At 44.9% G+C, this 21,348-nt stretch overlaps 1 protein-coding gene across 1 annotated transcript in view; it reads right to left on the bottom strand.

The window, feature by feature from the left end:
• LOC124232365 (BCL-6 corepressor-like) overlaps nt 1-15,497 on the bottom strand; it is a 62,163-nt gene extending 46,666 nt beyond the window's left edge. Inside the window, exon 1 of the mRNA XM_046649317.1 lies at nt 15,399-15,497. The gene's annotated coding sequence lies outside the window, so the exon portion shown is untranslated. The remainder of the gene's footprint in view (nt 1-15,398) is intronic.
• Nucleotides 15,498-21,348: the final 5,851 nt, after the last annotated feature.

Raw genomic sequence — 21,348 nt, 5'->3', positions numbered from 1 at the left:
AACATCAGTGCCATTGCCAGCCATAATTTCAATGCAACAAACTAAAGATTTTAACCCTTCAAGTGGAAAGAGAAGATGAGTGAAGAGAAAGGAAGAAGCATCAAGGACGCTGTTGGCGCCAGGATATTTTCCACTGCCTCCACTTCCTCTGCAAAGATTCTTTTTTTTTTTTTTTTTTTTTGAGGAAATTAGCCCTGGGCTAACATCTGCCACCAATTGTCTTCTTTTTTCTGAGGAAGATTGGCCCTTAGCTAACATCTGTGTGCATCTTCCTCTATTTTATATGAGGTACGTCTGCCACAGCATGGCTTGACAAGCAGTGCCTAGGTTCACACCCAGGATCTGAACTGGCAAACCCAAGGCCGCCAAAGTGGAACATGGGAACTTAACCACTACACCACCAAACTGGCCCGACTCTGCAAAGATTCTGTTGAACGACCTGATCCCAGTGAACCACCCATTAAAGGTTTGCATGTCACGATCTTTAAGTGCTACCAACAAAATGGAAAGCAGATCCACTAAACCACCCCCGACACAAATGAAAGTCACCTGTTTCTCCATACAAGCAGGGATGTGACCATTCCCAGGGTGGGAGAGGCTTAGAAAGGACATCATTCCCAGGTACAGCATTCTGCATAATTTCAAAGTGTACCAGATAGAATACTTCAAGGTTGACTTCTAGTTCCCTGGTAGGGACTGGGGCAAAAGTGTCACCAAGGGAGATTGCTAAGTTGCCCCTCCACATGCTCTTGCCACCATCACCACCAGACTGGCCCCAACCATGACCCCAAGTTTTACAACCATATTAGATTTAGAAGGGGAGAAAGAGGAAAGAAAGAAGATAAAGTTGGAAATTAGGAGCAGCCAGGTAGAGGCAATGAAACTGGTACTCCCTGGAGGCAAGACAGAGAGGGAGAAGAGCCACCCTTCCCTCAGTGCCAGGCCAGGTTTCCCCCATATCTACTTATACCCCAACTGGCATCCAAGGTCTATGTTTCTTTTTACAAAGCACCCACCTAGCTTCTCTCTGCCAGAATCTCTGACGAAAAGAAACTTTAGTTGGATGGCGACCCAAGGCCATATGCATAATAGCACTAAATTCTGATGTAACCATAGCCTTCTGGTCAATACCACCAAGTCCAAAAAAATGGAATGGGTACTCCAGACTCCTCTGTGCCATCATGCTGGGCTCCTTTTCAACCAGACTGGAGTGTTGCTCCTTGGGGATGCCCTGCTAGAGAGATGTGAGAAAATGTACTAAAATGTGGGGAGAAGACAGTGCAGGACCCTTGGAAGTTCTAGGTGAAAGGTACTAGGCTTGACCAAGAGAGCTGCTGCCAAACTGCGGCTGCCCAGTGGCACTCCCACCCAAAAGTAAAGCCTTGGACTGAAGCCCTCCAAGCTCACCTACCACTGAGGGACATTCCTTCTTTCTGTTCTGACCTCTCCAGGTCACTGCATTGTTTCCCTTCATTTCTTTCATGTTGTACCACATGTCAGAAATTCAGGGAAACATATATGTATTTGACATTGGAGGCATTTGGAAGTTGAGGTCTTCCAATAGGCAAAGTCCCAGCACAGGAAATATATACCAAAGATGATGAATCGGGCATATTTCAGCCCTCCCAAACATACACATAACCTTGAGTCTGGTCCTTACAGAGTTAGTTCCCCACTTGAAGTCTACCAGGGAGGAGGCTGGAGAGAAGGAACAGTCAGATCCAGAGTAGGCACATCCAGAATACCAGCGTGGTACTTCATTCTGAGGTCCAGTTGAAGAACTTCGGTCTCCACCAGGGCTTTGCAGGAATAACACACAGTTAATGTGCCCCTTCACCCAACAAAAAGGAACAATCTGGATTCACCGCAAGGCTAATAACAACCGCTATTATTAGTATACACAGGAAACACATAGGAACATTTTATCCAAGAGTTCTACAATCTGCACACAGGTTCCTAGTAGACTGTGTGGAGTGTGGGAGTCCAGGGAAGGGTGGTGATAAGGTCCAGAGGATGAAACGTACAGCCATTTTCTTTACAAAAAATAGGAACCCTATGTATGCTGTTCAGTCCCGGAACTCAGAACATGTAAAACAAAGCTGTAAAACAAGTACAGTATACTGAGGGCCCATGAATTTCTGTGGCTGTTCAGAGCTTAATTTCCTCCTTACTCCATGGGACTAGACACAAAACAAGGTTAAAACGCCTCAAACAGCACCAAGTAGATGTAAGTAAGATAGCAGTAAAGGATCCCCTGCCTTACAGCATGATAAAAAACTGACTAATATATTGCATATCATTAAGGTAAAATTATTTTTCTCTAATTTGCTTTTGCTTGGGGGGAAAAAGCCAATCCAAGTTCCTTCTCACAAGCATGAGTCTAATTCCAGAAATACAGCACAGGTGGAAACAGGAAAAGATTGCCATTGTTTTGGAGCTGCAAGTTTGTTTATCTTTCTGCCTTTTTGCAACCAACATTTGTACACAAAATGACACTGGTCATAAAAAGAGACCAATTTACGTAACACCATTTATATGATATCAGTGTTCATACAGCACTCCAGAAGCATCTCCTAGCTCCCCACTAGAGTGGCTGATCAGATGTGGACATCCACATTACAACTCAGGGAGGCTAGATCTGAGGAGTGGGTTGAGTGATGAGATCTGCAAGCCTTCTGTAGGCTGTTAACCCAGGAGTTAAAGTCATTTAGAAGAGAAGGATATAGAATTAAGTCATCTCTAAATGACCCTCTAAACCCAGGTGCCAGGACTGTGAAGGCTTTGGGGTGAATTTTTATACCCATCTTGCCTGGAACAGCCCAGGGACCAGCTCAAGTTCCTTGCCATCCTGAGCTTGCCTGCTTTGGCTAGTTGAGCATTTCAAGAATTGAGTGGGAAAGTACTCCCACCAATTGCTCTCCCTCTCACCCATCTGCCTCCCTGCAGCATCTGCTAGGGATACGATAAAGTCAGAGAAGGCTTGTGGCAATGGGCATCTAGCTTAAAAAGTCACTCAGTAGGTGGTGCAGTGGTATAGCAGGCTGATCTCAGAACTACACCTTTGCATCCTGCAACTGAAGGTAAATGTGCTCTTGAGACTGGGAAGGCTTAGAAGAGATGTGGGTAATCAAAAGCCAACCAGTACCCTTTCCCTTCAAATACACTTGCTTTCAATCCTGAAGCTACACATTTGGGTTTCAAATCTGGGAAACAGTGCTGAGGGCACAGAACACAGCGTTCACCTGTCTCTAACTTGTCTGAATACCGGGGCCATTTCAGAAGGGAACAACCACCTTTGGAGCCTCTTCAATTTCCAGAGATCTTCAGCTGATAACAAATTCCAACAGACTTACTTAAGGCTGAAAATGATGTTCTTAAATCTTAAAAACTCTGTCATAAGCAGCTGAGAACCCAGATCCATGGATCCTGGCCAAACTCCCCTTGACAGTGACACTCACACCCTGTGGTCTACATGTCTGCCTAAGCAATAACATACTAACCATCCCACAACTCTACCCCAATCCTAGAAAGCCACAAAGATATGTTTTGGGGGAAGGGGCTCAGGTGAGCTTTCTCTCATCAGAGGACTTTCAGGTCAGAAAATGGCAGCCACCTCTGCAGCTCCTCCACAGTCCTGTATATGAGTGCTTTGATTAAGAGCCCAGGAGAGGAGACAGAGCACTACTTGTGCACCAACTGTTAATATTATCAACAACTAATACATTATTTGCACTCACCATAAACAGCCTTCACATCCCCGGCTTATGACATACAATACGTACAGATTAACATAATACCATTAGAAATCAAACCATAACGGCAGTCCCACCTACCCCAGCCCAGCAACTAGCAGGTTGCTCCTGAACAAAAGACTCATTTCCCCTACCAAGTCTCCAGCCAAGGCTAGTCAAGAAAGTAGTTCAGTGCTGTCTGCCAAAGAAAAAGGGCACCACCATTTCACATAGATATCCATGGGTTTATCAGTCCTCCCCTAGAGATTTCTTCCTTCGGTGTTTTAGGGAGCAACTTTCTCCCAGCCTATTTTCTGAGATGGGAATAAAGGTTGTTCAGACTCCCAAGGTTGACTTCTAAACTCAGCAAAGTAGGAGAGGGCTTACCCTAGCCATGCTGGGGTGGGAAGAGAAAGGACTGCAGCCCTCTATGCCATGTCACAGAACTGAGGCATGTCTGCCCTTTGTAGCTCTGAGCACAATCACTCTTGAAATGGTAAATTGTGCGTCTCACTTAACACTTATTGGTAGCCCTATTAATCAAAATGTCTGCTTAATGATTTTTGGCTAAGATGAGCATTTCCATCATCATCATAATTAGGGCACATTACATGGCTAATTGGTCCTTAAATGATTTTAACTAAATAATTATACAGGGCTCATTTTATGACTTAAGAAAGGCATTACTGTTCATTATAAGTTTTCCATTAAAGGTACAGCTTCATTAGGCATAAATACCTAGTCCCTCTCTAATAATAATAAAAGTCTCATAGCCTTTATAGCCGTTGCTCTGTGAATAGTGAGTTTTACCAGGCCAGTTTTCCTCCCACCTTAGCTCACTGTTTTAGAGGTAGTGTATGAACAGGATGTGCCTAACTGCATGATTTCCACAGTGTGTAGACTGGCCTTGGGTGCCCACATAGAGGGTGAAGGAGGGCAGTGTGAGGACAGGGCATTATTTTCAAGTGTCTGTTTTTTCCAGCAACAGAAGCTAAGGGTGGACTTGAACAAGTCAAAGTGTGTTCCAACTTTGGATCTGACTTAAAACTCAGTTCTATATAAATGCAAACTTGAATAGTTCTAATCCCACATCATTTAGGAAATAAATAAAACACAGAAATATTCAAACTATGAAAACCTTAGAGAAGCCTGCCCTCCCATAAACAAGTAACAAGTGCCAAGGTAATTTCAGTTAAACACTCATGAAACCAGCAGCCCCCATCTTATGTATTTATTACTTTATTAACAGCATTTTATACTGCATTTAACAAGCAGAGCCTGCCTGCTTTGCATGAAGAATCTCAGCCCAGTGAGAGGTGGAAAACAGATGGAGGTAGGGAGGAGTGATCTATAAAAGAGATTTGGCACTGGAGAAATCTCTTCAGATGAGTAAGGATAAGTACCATTGGGCATTATTTCTACTGGCCAAAGTAGAAATAGTGGACAAAAGTAATTATTTAGAGGATATACACTCTCCCTTCTCTGATGGCTATAAGGAAAAACGCTGTGCAGATGTAAAGTGTCTTCACGTTTCAGTTTCCATTCCAGAAAATACAATAGAGTCTGTATCATCATATCTGCCCACCAGTTTTTAAAGAATACAGACTCAATTTTTACCTCACACTAGTAACTTTTTAAAAATACAAATCAATAAAGTAGAAACCCCTAGCAGGCTTTATTGAGTAGCATAAGAGTCAGTAGCATAAAACCATAGCATCTAGATGTAATCCTTATCAAACAAACCACACCACATCTCACCTCTGCAATAGGCCATCTCTTCCATCTAGGCCTCTCTTCCAGCTTGGCTGATCCCTTTCCCAAAACTAAAAACAGAAAGACTTGCCAAAGAGCACCTAGTTGCTAGTTTTGGAATCAATTCCTAATTATATGATGATTCCACATAGAAAAAATAAATAAATAGTTTCATATGGAACTCTTTAAAAATAATGCAAAGAATTATAAAAAATGGAAAGAGGCAAATATTCTCAGAGAAGAGCTTAAACTAACCAGTCCAAGGACAATGGCCTTCAGACAGGGAAATTTAGGGGCAGCATGGAATGTAAGAGCAATCTATAGAATTATGACCCATCAATCAAAGTAATTATTTACCATTATGATATGAGCATCATTTTCTTTTCTCATTCTAGATAATTTTTCCCTGTTTTACAAATGAAGAAACTTACTTGAGGCTTCAGGATACAAATAACTTGCCCCCAAACTTATACAGTAAAAAAAATATGTCAAGATCAAACTTAGATCTAGAAGGGGAACAAGGAGCCAATTGCTCTAATTTTTCCATTTGAAATCTCTATTTTTATAGTCTGTCCTTGAAAAAGCTTGGAAGACTTCCTTAGTCCTCTTATCTAAATACAGGGTAGAAGGATATCATTTAAGTACTAATAACTCAGTTCAGAAGAAGACTTACATCCGGTTTTTCTACATCCAGTAATCTTTTGGCCCATTGAAACGTTTTCACAATTTTGCCCTACATCCTACAATCACCCTAAGGTGAAAACCGCTGGTGTGAGGCTAATGTTCCCAAGGCTCCACTTTCCCCTCCTCCAATAACTTAGAATGGGCAGGGGTAGATGGGTCAGCTACTCTCAGATCTCCCTGCTCCTAAGAGCTAGGCTTTGCCACTCTGGATTTGCCACATAAAGGAATAAATTATTTACATACAGCAAAGTCCTTTGCATTCTTAGGGCTTAAGTAAAACCATGGGAGAAGGTGAGGGGTGAGGAGCAGATTAGGGAAAAGTGCCTTGCAAGATGTTGGACTCTACTGGACCCCTGCGTTCCCACAAAAAAGCCAATCCCCAGACAAGGTGGCCTAGTCTTTCTTTTCCCCAACCTTGTGTCCTGGGAATCCAAAACCACTGAAGTCTGGGGTGGCAAAGCTGGACAACCAACATCCCCTCCTCCACTTCATCCCTAATTTCCCAGGCTTCAGGGAAGTACCACACTCAACGCTGCAGACTCCACAGTGGAGGAGCAACCTCAGGTGGCTCAGTAAGGGCAGGGACACTCAGCCACCCTTGCTGCTCCTCTACACGCCAAAGCTCTGGATGTGGGAAATGTCTCCGCAGCGCTACCCAGCGGCAAGGGTGTTGGTGTCGGAAAGGACAGAGGACACGACAGTGCTGGGTCATCACCCCCCTAGCCAGTGGAGCACATGCCTGCAGCCCCGGTGCCCCTGGCTAGAGGTCTCTTTTTTAAACTTTCCAGCCTCCACAATCCAGGCAGAGCTTCCAGCTCCCTACCCACCTCTATTGTTCCAGGCATGCCCTTTCAGTCTCAGGGGAGCTGACCACACACACCTCACACCTCACACTGAAAGAGGTGGTCCATACGCACACACACCACACTCCCACCCCCGCAGCCCGCCCCAGGTGCCTACTTGGGCTTGGATTGCTGCATCTGGGAAGGAACTCCCACAGCCTCCAACAAGGGTCTTGGCCTGCCCGCAACATGCATGCTCTACACACAGACAAGCCCCCTCTCCCAAAGCTGTTACGCTTTGGAGAGGGGAAGAACAGGAAGAGGAAGGGCTGCTTTTAAAAAAAATTAACTTTTAGGATACAATTTTTTGGTATCTTTCGCATACTGTGAGCACTAGGCAGACCAACAGAAATTAGGTTGGGCATAGAGTACCAGCAATGGTGCTGAACTGACCCCTGAGTTCCTATAAATATTCCCTCCCATCACAGTTACTATTATCACAAGGGCAAATATCGCTCTCAAAGTTGTGACTTCTAGAAGCTCTGGGAGCTTTCAACTGCTCTGCCCCTCACATTCTGACCTGATTCATTCACTCCACCAGCAGTTCCCGTTTTGTACCTAAAGAATAAATTTAATATAGCTTATGGTGTTTAATTTTAGCAGGCCTCTTTTATAAGCCAATATGACAATTACCATTTAAATTCTCACCTAGCCCCAGGTCAAGTAAACTGAGCATTGTGCATCTACGTTTTTTAGCTCACAAATTACATTTTATGCCGTCAGGACCTTCTCCCACCTGACTTCCCCACTAGTATGATCACAGGAGATGGTACGTGTGAGTGGCAGTGTTGGCTAGGGAGAAAATAGCTTTAGAAAAATAAAGTGAGGACATACTCATTTCTGGTATTCTCAATGAACTCCTACTCAACAAAAAATCAGATATCCTTCCCCAAGGAACATACTGTGCACAACCAGAAAACTGGCTTGAAGCCAATGGACCACTCAGTTTCCACATGGGTAGCCTGAGAAGGCCAACCACTCCAGGCCAGCTCCTCCTTATGCTGGCCTCCACCACCCACACCTCAGCAAGGTAGCCAGCTTTGCAAACAGCCAGAATCTCACACGCTATAAACAACAGGGGGAAAAGGAGGCCTCAGCCTTCCCGTTTAGGTGTGGGCAAGGTCCCCACCAAGCCCAAACTGTGTGAGCAGGCAGGAAGGAGCATGGTGCAAGGAGAAGGTCGTTTTCTCGCCAAGACCAGCGCTTTGAGCCCCTCAGGTTTTGGGTGTGCCCCGGGACTTAATAAATGGCCTTCTCAGCTCCTTTTGGCCTGGGGTTGGCAGGGGGCCGGGAGAGGGGCAGGGGAAGAAGGGTGCGGCATGGTGGGGAAGTAGGCCTTCAAGTTCCTCTCACAGCCGAGGCTGGTTGGGTCCACCCATCCCAGTACCCTCCAGGAAAGCAGCCAAGTAGCAATGTCCAGGCTTCCAGGCCATGGACAACCATCCTGTCCTTGATAGAGTTGTGGTGACTCTGTGTCCTGCCGGCCTCCCATCAAGCCCACAGGGCCCAGCCCCGCCATGCTTGACCTGGCGCGGGCTCCACCTGAGTGTGGGTTTTCCCAGTAAGATCTGAATTCCTGCAGTGAGCTCAGATAATGGCAGATAGACGCAGTGGGCAAACCAAACCTGAGCAGGAGTTTAAGTGCTCGTCTAGGGCATCAAGGTGCCTGTTCATCCACCCTACAGGGGTCATCCTCCTGTGGTTTTCTCCAGAAAAAAATGAAAGCATCTCACACGAAAGCATAACTACCCCTTATTCCTCTTAGAGTTTGCACTTCTTTCATTTCTGTCCTTCCCTGTCCACTAGGCCCGGCACCATCTGAGGGAAAAGAGCACAAGCAACATTCACTCCCCACTACCCCATAGTGTAAAAACATCCCTTTTTTTCCAACATCATCCATCCACTCAAGGTTAAGAACTCAAAATCTCTTAGAAATCTTACATTACATTTAATACATACCCCAGCCTCAGCTCGAGAGAGAAGAAAATATAATCAGAAGTAAACCTAGCAATTGAAGGCCACTTAGCTAGGAGGCTTTGCCCTTAGTTTCCTGCAGCCAAAGCTGCATTGTTTCACTGTGAATGAATGTGTGAATGTGGTTGGGCAGTCCATGCTTCCCTGCCTGTGTCAGTCTCAGAAGGAAAGCCTTCCCAAGGCATTGAGGACTTTTTGTCATTCAGCTTGTGTTTCTAACCATAGATATTAATTTTTTGTTTCAATTTTTTTTTATTTCCAAGTGACCCTGTTCACATCTTTAAATGGACTTTCTAGAAACATCTTACAAAAATTCTGCCCAGTAAGAATAAATATAGTTAATATTTCCATATTATCTAAAGCACTCTACAGATTCAGTGGAATCTCAAACAGAATCCCAATGACACTTTTCACAGAAATACAACAAAGAATCCTAAAATTTATATGGAATAACAAAAGACCCCAATAGCCAAAGCTATCCTGAGAAAAAGGAAAAAAGCTGGAGGCATCACAATCCTTGACTCCAAAATATATTACAAAGCCAGAGTAATCAAAATAACACAGTATTGCGCCAGGCCTGATGGCCTAGTGATTAAAGTTCCCTGCACTTCATTTGGGTGTATGAGCTCAGGCAATGAAAACAAAAGAAAAAATAAACAGATGGGACTACATCAGACTAAAAAGCTTCTGCAAGGCATAGGAAACCATGAACAAAATGAAAAGACAACTCAGTGACTGGAAGAAAATATTTGCAAATCATATGTCTGACAAGGGGTTAATTTCCAAAATATATAAAGAACTTTAAACTGGTAAACAGCTATTGATGATTAGGTAGCTAGTAACCAAAGTTTTTTTTCCTTTTTGCAATTACTGATTATAGCTTTTCCTTGTTCCCCTGCCCATTGTTAACTGTGCTGTTTAGGCAATACGCTATCTGACTCCCACTAGGTTCCTGTAGATGTTAATTTCCCTGGCGTCTGGGTCACCATGGTAATGGGTAGGTGAGCTGTTCTTAAGGAATTAGGACACCTTGTCCACTTTAGGCCAATTAAGACCACCAACCCATCAAATGGGCCTGTCCAGATGCCTGATAAGTGATCTTTCAATGTCAAGAGGCTAAAAACTCCACCCTCAGATCATGGTAATGCCACCATTTCGTGAACATGGGTTCTATGAAAAGGCATGAAGTCTGATTACACTTGAGCAGATCATCAACTCCCTCACCTCTCCTCACCCCCAATCACCTATCTCCACATTTCAGACTACTTTGACCCCTGACCACATAAATATCCCTGAGTCCCCATTTTGGGGGAGGCAGATTTGAGACTCAATCTCCTGATTCCTCACTTGGCTGCCTTGTGATTAAAACACCCTCTCTGCTGCAATCTAGTCATCTTGGAGTTTGGCTTTCTGGGTGATGGGCAAAAATGAACCTGGCGTAGGAACAAAGTTATACAACTCAATAACAAAAAAACAAACCAATGAAGAAATAGGTAGAGAATGTGAGCAGATATTTTTCTAAGGAAAATATACAGATGGCCAACAGGTATGTGAAACGAAGTTCAACATCACTAATTAATAGGGAAATGCAAATCAAAGCCACAATGAGATTTCACTTTATATCTATTAGAACAAGACTATTAACAAGACAAGTCATAACATAATTGGAGAGGACGTGGAAAGAAGGGAATCCTCATATGCAGCCAGTGGGAATGCTAATTGGTGCTGCCACTACAGAAAACAGTATGAAGATTTCTCAAAAAATTAAAAAATAGAAGTACCATATGATCCAGCTACCCCACTACTGAGTATTTATCCAAAGAACATGAAATCAACAATTCAAACAGATGTATGCATCCCTATGTTCATCACAGCATTATTTACAATAGCCAAGACGTAGAAGCAATCCAAGTGCCCATCGACTGATGAATGGATAAAGATGAACAGCTATGGTATATTTATGTATATAATGGAACACTCCTCAGCCATAAAAGAGACAAAATTGTGCGATTTGCAACAACATGGATGAACCCTGACGGTATGATGTTAAGCAAAATAAGCCAGGGAGAAAAAGACAAACACGACATGATTTCACTTATATGTGGAAGATAAACAAACACACGGATAAGGAGAATAGATTAGTTGTGACCACAGGAGAAGGAGGTAGAGGGAGGGCAAAAGTGGTAGAGGGGCACATATGTATGGTGATGGATGAAAACTAGACTATTGGTGATGAACATGCTGCAGTCTGTACAGAAACTGATACATGATGTATGCCTGAAATTTACACAGTTATAAGCCAATATGTCCCCAATAAAACAATTAAAAAAAAACTGCCAAGTTTCCAGTACAAAAAACCCTCGTATTTTCTCCTAAAATACAGCTATACTTTCTGTCTCTGCATATCCATGTTTACATTTCAGTTGGCCACATACCTCTCTAGTTCTATATGGACATCAGAGGTCAAGTGTCTTGATTTGTCTCAGCATATTAATTAGGTGCACAGCTAAATCCAAACATTCCTAACATATACAGCTTCCTAGGTCCTTACAGCCTTTTTGCTCTGCCTACTTCCTATAAATGACACATGTGCAAGCCAGAGCAATATGGATTTACATGGGAAAAACGGAGAAGAGTAAATTCAAGGACAGTAACATTTATTTCTGGGGTACAAAAAATTTGGTCTGTAATCTACCTACACTAATGTCAAGCTTTGGAAATGATGAATAAATGAAAAGCAATAATATATATTGGAGGTATGAGGAAGCCATTTGATTTAAAATTATTTGGCCTGATCTTGTTTTTCCAGAAAGGCCTGATGTGGCCTATTGAGCATGCATTGCACATCTTCTTTAAACATTTACACAGTTCCAAAGCCAAGAATGATAGGAATGTTGCCTCCCTCCATATCAGCATCCTAGCATATCAGCTAAGGATTACTGACCTGCTGTGCTCATCTTGTGACTAATGACCTGCTTTGCTAGCAAAGTATCTTGTGACTGTAGTAAAAAAGAGATATTCCTATCATATGTGATGTATATCCCTTGATCCAAGATGGTACATAACCACTTTGCATAGCCTGTTTCTTTGGTATGCTTCCTTCCTTGGTGGAGGTTCTCTCCCAGGATATATGCTCCTCAGGACTGGTTCACCATAAACTCACCCCAATTTAATTTATAGATTGATTATGGATTATTTGCTTTGGCAGAAAAAGCCAGACAAATATCTGCACCAATATATTAAGTTTTCAGACCAATCAAACATAGGCTCCTAAGCATCCACACATCAGTCTCCACATCCTGTTTGGATGCTGTCTCCCCAGACATTTCTGATTCTCTCTCCATACAACTTCGCATCTAAAGGTGTGTCTGTTTCTACCTACAACTCAATGACCCCTTTGCTCTCTCTAATGCCTACCTGCACACACTGGCCTGGCACTTGAGGTTTAGATCCTCCTTCTCTACCAACCTTGGTCAAGGACTCCACGTGACCACACAGCTCTGAGCAGACCTTCCCATGCTGAACACCATGATGAATCCTTTCTGGGAATACTGAGGTTTATATATGTGTCTACCAAACTCAGTTACTTGAAGGAACTTCCCCACTGTGTACGTCTGTTAATAAGACTGACCGAGTCAAACTAGACCCTTTGGCACCTGCTTTTGGTTTGTCAAAGAATCAAGACCCATGCACCACGATGTAACAGAAGAGAAAGGAAAATAAAAAATCAGATTCCTATCCTCTCCCTGATGGGGATACTCTACCTCCAGGAATTTCTACTAGACTCTTTGCTCCCTACCTTCTCCATTACATGGTTCCCATTACTTTTAAAGGGTTAAGAGGAAAGGCAGCCGAGTAGTCTTTCTTCCACTTTACTGGAGGAGAGACCTTGAAACTAGCTTTCACAGTCGCCACATGTAGGTGTCAGCTGCCACCTCTGCACCCTTCTCCCTCCTACTAACCTTTCTGCACTCCCCATTCTCTGGCCAGGAAAGAGGTTCTACTTCTCTCCAGACTGGTCTATCACAGATACACCAATGATACCCATAAGGGCGCTGAGAACCTAACTAGGTCTCCTAGTCCACACAGTTCATGGCAGAGGGAACTGATGGAGTGTGATGTGTGCACCTGGGGGACATACAGGCACCACCTGCAACGAGAGGATGGGTGGCCCTTGTCAGTTATTCTTGTTGGGGCCAATCTGGCTTCCTGCACACAGCCACAACTCTGAGTTCTGGGATACATATATAAATATATACACATACATATATACACACATAACCCTGATTAGATATATGTAATTTTTTCTTTTTACCTTCTCTAATCCCCAAGTGGGTGAAGAGCACAGGGGTGGTGCTCAGAGAACAAGTAATAAGCAATGGAGGCAGGGAGAAGCAGTCAGGCAGCATCGCAAAATAGAGCAAGTTAAAAACATGTGTCAAAGCAACCAAGAGAAGGAACAAAGATCTGAGTGCTTCGGCCTCTGCCTCGGAGACAAAGCCCCGCCTCGCAAAGTCACAACAGCCTCGTGGTGGCTGTGCACCTTGGTACCAACCCCTCAACTTTCCAGGGGTGCTCCTGCCTAGATAGGAGGCAGAGGCCTGGCCTGCCCTTCCCTCAAGAAGTTACAACTGCCACTGAGCTGTGGAACTCACTGATCAGAACACTTCCTAATTAACTCTCAGGCACCTAATGGTGACAGGGCCTCACCTACTGGTGACAGCACTGTGGGCCACGGAGCCCCAGCCCCTGAGCCTGGAAAATCCTTGGGACTTCTTTCCCATGCTGGACAATCTGAGTGCATGGCACTGTATACTTACATAATGCAGACTAGCCTCAGAAGGAATGTAGACCTCATATTCATGATTGCCATTTCCCACCCTCCTCTAGGCAGTGAAATGTGTCTCAAATAAACAGTAGAATCAATACTGCAAAGCCTAGCAGAGAAGGATCAAGAAATAATGTATCATTTAAACCTCCAAGTGTGGGAGTTTCTGATGATTTAATGGACATTTAAATATCCTCCACACCCCCAATTGTTAGCAACATGAATCCAACACACGCAGTGTGAATTTTCAGAGTAACCGGAAGTGTCAGATGACCAGAAACAGTGAAATATACCTGTGCTGGCCACTCACCACACCTTCTGGGATGTGGCTATTTCCTCCTTATTTTTACTCTCACGCTAAGAAGCTTCTCCAGGAACCAAACACCAATAGTCTCCCCTAGCGTCTCTCTCAAAAGTGGGTAAAACAGCTAAAACACGGAACTATTTAGACAGAGCAAGGTTGTACCACTACTCTCCATAAATATCTACGAACTTGAAGTGCACTGGTGTTTTTACAGTTTGTTTTAAAATAAACTCCTCATAATTAAATACACTCCGTTAAATAACCGTCTCCCTCTTTTGCTTTGTGGACTCCGTCCACTCTCCAAATGACACACCTCAGAAAGCGGTGAACCACGTAGGCACTTGGCCTCTAGCTGGAGATCGAGAACTTTCTGGAAAAAGGTCATGAACAGTAAATTAAGTGTTGTCTGAGCCTTGACCTGAAAGCCAGCGGAGGTGGCTGTCTCCAGAAACTAAGAATATGTCCACTTTAGCTACCAAGAGGTGGGAACCACCAGAACAAGCCTTGCCTACTGCCACCCAATCTATATTCCGAGGACGGGCCCAGGTATAGGCCCCCACCTGCTCGTGCTCTTCCTTTCCGCCCCGCACACCCATATTCTACCTCCAGCCCCAGCAGCCTGTAACTGAAAACTCACAACAGCAACACCGGAGGGTGGAGACAACTTTAAAAGAACATCTACTTATCAACCCATCTAACCCGATGGCAGATGAAGCAATCGGAACCCTTACTCTGTTCTGTTTCCTAGTAGCTGTTTTTTAAGACCAGGAGACTCACTTTGGAGCAAGCGGAGAAAAACCGGTATCACCCACACAACCGGGCTGCGAGCCGTGCGGCGTCGGGAGATCTACCTCGGATAGACTGAGCGCTCGCCGCACGACGTAACGCACGCACGCGCCGTAGCTCCAATTAGGAGAAACTACTGGTACGCGGAGAGACCAGGCGGCGATGACCCTTGTTTTTAAAGACCTCCCTCAGTCCAAAAGGAAAGCCGATGAGTGCCTGTCGTCCTCCCTTTTCTGCCTGCTAACGAACTGAGCAGACCGTCCAAGCTTCAGCCCACGTCTCCTCTGTCAGGTAGATGTTTCCCGCTGTCCAGTGTCCGGGAATGCGGCAGACCCCCTTCACACCCTTCCCCTCCTGGTACCCACATGGAGTTGCTTAGGTTGGCTGCATCTTTTAATCACTTTATAGGTATGAAATAAAAACGAAAGCCAGCAATGCAGCCAAAGGAAAGCGAGAAGGCAATATTTTACAGCATATTTGAGAGTCCGAGTACAAACCTACGCAGGAGCCCAGGAGAGGGAGTTAAGCGCAGCCAGAGGCGCGTGTGTCCACCGTAATCCTCGTCGGATAAAGGTGTTGGCGCTAAACTGAAATCCTCAAACAGGGAGTAGGGAGAGAGCCTGACATTCAACACTTAAGTTTTCCGAAGAGCTGGCACAGGGCTAAAAGTTGAGGGAGGGGATGGTTGCATGACTGGGGACAAGTTTTGGAAAGGGAAAGGGCAATATTAAGGAGCTGAGGAGCCCTGCTGAAGAAACGTAGGCAGCGGCAGTGTTTACTATCGCCTAGTGCCCAGTGTTAGATTCGTCGCTGTCGTCTGTTTGTTCTCAGTCAGGAGCTCTCTGATTTATCCTTGTAGAGAGGTGGGCTCTGAGAGGAGTTGGTGTCTGTTTAGGCAAGTGACCGCAGCCCTACGCGATTCTCTCAACCCCAGCGGCTCCATGGGGCTCAGGCGGACTCAGCAGCTTCCTTGCTGCTTCCCGCCTCCCTCTGACTCTTGCGGCTCTCTTCGTGTTCTGGGTCCCTACGCGCGTGTTCCTTAAACCTGGGAGCTCAGGACGCGTTCAATGAGGAACGCCTGTCAGCCTCACCTTGCTGCTAGAGCCCGGATTCAGTTAGCGGGTGCACGCCGCGATCCCAGAGCGCCTTCCTCGCTGGTTCCCTGCAGTCAGCGCCTGCCCTCCTTCCCAATAACCTCCACCTGACCCCGGAAGTGCAGTGCTACAGCCGCCCGGCTGTCCGCTGCCAACCCCAGTTACAGCTTTGAGCTCCCTCAGCCTTCGTTTAACGCCTGGCGCTTCAGCCGTGCCGTTTCAGAAGCGGGTAATTCCCCAGGGAAAGTTGCGTTAGTTTCCTGACGGTTATCGGTTCCCGGCCGGACCAGTTTCGTTTCTGCAGATCCGAATCCCGGATCACTTAGGAGCCTTCATCTCCCTAACCGTTGTGCTCTCCTCCCCACCTCAGGCAGAGTTGACTGCGCATGCCAGGCCTAGGACAGCATCGCGGGCCACCTAGACATCAACTCCAGCAGCGGCGGCGATGGCTGCCTCCAAACTCTGAGCAGGGGGGAATGCCAGGCGATGGAGGCAGCTCTCGAAGCCACGTGCCAAGACTCCTCTCGCTGTCTGGTAGACCTGTGGAGGACCACAACTACCCTAACGTACCTAGCACTCCACTAAGCCAAAGCGGTGAAATTCCAGCGACAGCTGCCTCTTGTCACCAGCGATGCGTTCTTCAAGCCCTTGGGTCCCGTCTGAGACTAGCCAGAGCTTAGCGAGTACACGTCACCCCCACGCCTGTCTCTGCGTATCTCCCATGAGCATTTCTCTGGCAAGAGCTCCACCAGAGAAAATAAAACAGACAATAGTAGCCTGTCCTCGCAAACTCTAAGCCATCATTCCTCGGACGTTTTGATCAGACAGAATTGTTTTAAGAAGTTGGGGAGAGGAAGAAGAATAGCCCTTGTAACACAGGTTTGGGGGGTACAGTAGAGTAGTTAAGATCTGTCTTAATTTCTCACTGTTCGCAGGCTTGCGGGCATTTCTCCGTAATTACCTCAAATGGTTGTGATAACAATGCTAAAGCCAGTTTGCTCACCCATCACACAGCAAGCCAATCTGTGACGCTGGGTGTAGAGGAAGAAAGCAGAAATTTATTGCAAAGCTCTGAGCAAGACAAGGAGAACAGGACAGCTAAAGCTCTAATCCAGAACTCCCCAAAGAGCTACCAGCAAGGGTTTTTATTTGGGGTTTTAGGTAGCGAAGGGGGAACATGTGGCCTTGGGGCTGAAGTTCTGAGAGTCCACTGCACTGGCTGACTATCGGTTCTACATGTTGCACATGGTAGATTTTTAGTCTGTGACGTCTAAAATTTAGAAGCAGTCATTTTAGCTTCTCACTGTTCCTGCCTGATGCTTAGTCATGCTGGGGGCTGTCAGCAAGTTCCTCTCTTATCACTGGTCCTCCTGCTGTTCTGCAAGGCAAGCTCAGAAACTTTAGTTATTTTGTTTGCCACGTTAATCTTGTGCGTACAAGGCACAGTTTCACCCCAATCTAGGGAAATTTTGACTGCTTCATCCACAGTTTCAATTGGAGTATCTGCTTTGGCTCCTAATCCCAGCCTTGAAAGCTATTCTTCTGCATTTCATTTTTCCTGGAGGGCAGCAATTTTTGGCTATGTGGCGTGTGCCTCATAGCTTTCGTCGCAGAAGGTCTGCAAATCTGTGTTCCACGTGGGGCGTGTACCTGCTTTCGCCGCAGTTCAATTCCCTGGAGCCTCTGTAGCTCATTCGCCAGGACTCCGGGGGCTGGGCACCGGCGGGTCTAGCAGGCGGAGCGGGAAACCTAAAGGCAAGGTCCTATCTCTTCTGAGGGAGCAAGCGCAGAACCCCAAGGGCTAGCAGGTAAGACTGAGTTCCTGAAGCTAGGTGGAAGGGTAAGACTGCGTGGGAGGTGTTGCCGTTTAAAGGCAGGCAGATTGCAGATTAGGATATCGCTATGAAAGGTGTCTCACTTTTCTCCTCAGTAAAGCGGTCTGTAGTCTCTCTGCCGAAGTGGACAAGATGGTGGAGGCTCCATGAGATCATCAATCCGAAATGGAGGTGACTTGCAAATCCACACAGAAAGGAGGTTTTAAAATATCCTGGGATGCGCTCATTCTAAAACTGATTAATAGCATCTCAAGTTAATTACTAAGATCAAAATCAAAACCAGCTCTACTTAACATTTACCTTTTTAAAATTTAGACTAGTACTGACAGCAGGAATTAGATTAGACAGTATTCATTCTGTTTATTGCTATAATGACTCTTTTCAGAGCATAAGTGAAACATATCTACCCTTTGAAACCCTAAAAGTTCAGGCGCAACTGAATCTTCATTCTCTAGAGCTGCTTGTAACAACTGATGCAAAAGACAGTTGGACAAGTGCATTCAGAGCAGTAGCCAACTTGGCTGTTCTGCCAATGCAGGCAAGTGTGCACACTTTCAGCACGAAGGCAAAATAAAATGCACACATTTATCTTTCCTTTTTGGTGGTGAATGTCTCTGAAAGCTAACCCACACATTTTTTTTTTTTTTTTTAGTCTTTGGTTACAAGTAGAAAGATACCTGGATTATTAAGGTATAAAGCTATTTTTATAAAGACATTTAGGTCTGGATATTAAAAATTATTAGACTGAACACAGGTGAGTTACAGACACAGCGAAGGCCTCTGGTTGTATGGTATAGCTACATTTGTTTTTGAAGCACCTCCTTTATTCAAAACAAGTCTGAAATAATCAGACGACTGAATATCTGTCAGGAAACTCTAAGGGTAGCTGCAGGTAAGGAGTCCTTCTCTCTGTATGAGATGCAGGGGACCACTAGCCTGAGGGAGCTCAGCTCATGCTAGCCTCTTCCAGATGGCTTAAGCTGCACCATGGAGGTGCAGAAACATCTTCGTCCACCTCTTGCTTTCTCAACACCCCCTCCAGCCACACGCCTTCTCCAGAGTTATGAGGCACAGGAAAACCTGGAATGAGGAAGAACTTGGGTCCTGCTATTTCTCTCAGTCCTGAGGCCTGGGGTGGGAGATGGGGGTTAGTTAACTAAGAGGCCTATTTGTACAACTTTCTAAGTCCTGAAGTTAAAATGAATGGGGAAGGGGTTTATAAAGGAGAAAAGCCTGTGAGGAGGGGTTACTGTGGGAAAAATTCTTGCTAGAGACAAGCAGAACAGTAAATTCATTTGATGTAATTTGCTGTTTAAACCATTCTTCCTTTTTACAAGTGAGACTGGCTCCACTGTATTCTGCATAGGCTGGTGGAAGTAAAAGTGTTTCTCTTCCATCTCTGAGGAATATATTTTCTAGCTCCATAGAATTTAAAGAATATCATTGTAAAGAATCCCAACCCCAAAGAGAATTGAATGGGACTTAATGGAAATTAAAATTTGAGAGCTTTCTTCATCCATTCCAGATGTTTAAAGTTTTCAATTACTCCTGAATCTGGTTAGGTGAGATTGTTTGGGAGAAATAAGACGCAAAGCTGCTCCAGATTCTTATTAAGTCTGTAACTCTCTGTTTGATGTAGGCCTCTCTGTTCTGTTACTGCTTTCAGATCAGGCTGTCATTACCAGAACTGCCAGGGCCCTCTCGCTCCTCTCAGACCTCAGGGAGAGGCTAGTACACCTGTAGCAAGGCCCCTACCCTATGTGTATTTAAGACCCTGGGCTTCCAGTACAGTCCTGGGAATTGATTTGTAGTAGACAAACTCACAGGCCTCCAAAAGTCCTTCACAGAAGCTTTGCTGGGCCCTGAGATACTAGAACCCCATCAGTAAGATTTGGATGATTATGGATATTGTGTTTTCACTTTTCATAATGTAAACTACCTTGTTCATGTAAAATAGTAACAGAAAACACCAACACAAATACTCACACTGAAAGCCTTGCAGTCATTTTATAAAAGAAGTCTAAGCCATTATGAATGGCGATAAAAAGATCCATTGACCCAAGATCTTCCTAGGACCCCACCTGTCAGCTATCTTCAAACACACAGCGTATATCTATTTTCCCTCCTTCCCCTGGTAAATCAAGTAATATCTGAAGATCTATCTTTTTCTTAGGGATTTCTGTATCAGAAAGTATCTAAAGTCTCTGCCTTCCTCAGAAATCTACTTAAGGTAGGGCTTGGATTTGAGGCCCAGAGAAGGATATCTTTGGATTTATAGGTTGCTAGCCTGAAGATGACTGCTCTTTCTGTCAGTCCTTTTTGAAAGGTTTTTGAGCATTTTAAGAAGGAGGGCCTAAGGGGCAGGCCCAACATGGTATCAACAATATTGTCTCAGAATTTTTGGCCTGAACTCAGTTGAGACTTTCATCTTCAGTTTTCCCAAATTGATACACTAGTGGGTGAATCAGTGTCTACACTAGCAGGGTTAGCTGGGAGAATACGTGTCAGCAAGGGGCACCACCCTGGGACTGGAGGAATTTAGAAGACTCTGCCAGCCCCTTGTCTTCCGCCTCTCCTGGGACAGTATGCAATTAGGAACCAGCAGATAGACTCTAACTAACTATGAAGCACTTATGAATAAGCGAAGAGCTGAGCAGTGCAGGATGGTTAACTTAGGAAGGTGGCACCCTGGAGCAAAACTTGAGGCTCATACCAGGAGCCCATGTGGGATAGGAAGGTAGTTTGGATTGGAGGCCTGACAGACTCTCTGTGCATAATGCACAGTACTGAAAGCCCAGTTATTACAGGCCTGTTGATGACACAGGAAAACCACTGAGTGGGAAGAGATCCAAGTTAAGTATACCAGTGTGGAGGGGAAATACAATGATTTAAAAGTGTGTCAGCAGACACTCACATATATCCTAATGGTTTACTGCTGGTCATGCCTCCCAGCCTACCTCAAAAAAGAGTGTATCACTGGTGAGAGGGAATGAAATTAGAAGGAAATCCACCCAGCACTTCAACAACAGGGTGTCAGGCATTCTTGCGGGGGATAAGATTTTTGTTTACTTAGGCTCAGTGAAACCAGGGATGTGTGAAGGTGATTTGTTCTTCACTCTCCACTAAGCTGGGGCCAGTTTTCCTTCTCATAGATACAGTTTGGTGTGTTTGTGTTTCATCATAGGCTTGTGTCGGGGAACTGATGAGTATGTTGGCCTGACATGCTGTACAACATGAGAAATAAGAAACTCCTGGCTTTTACAGGCTCCTGTCAATACACAAAAGGGTGTCAAACACACTTGGACCCAGGAATGCCAAGCTGAACCTGATTCTCCAAAGTTTTATAAAGTTTAACTGTTTTTCCTCACAAGAACCTCGTGAAAGGATTTCTGGAAGACTGTATTTGTTGAGGGAGATTTTAGAATTGAACTCCATGCCCTCAGAGTAGCCTGTAAAATTTCCACAGCCCAGCAGGTTGCCCCAGATCACAAATATCAAGGCTGACTTCCCAGGCTGAG

Source organism: Equus quagga, unplaced genomic scaffold (assembly GCF_021613505.1).
Source record: "Equus quagga isolate Etosha38 unplaced genomic scaffold, UCLA_HA_Equagga_1.0 HiC_scaffold_51_RagTag, whole genome shotgun sequence".
In the NCBI taxonomy this organism is placed as follows: Eukaryota; Metazoa; Chordata; class Mammalia; order Perissodactyla; family Equidae; genus Equus; species Equus quagga.
The sequence above is the reverse complement of the archived record's forward strand: the minus strand, read 5'-3'. Positions and strand labels throughout refer to the sequence as shown.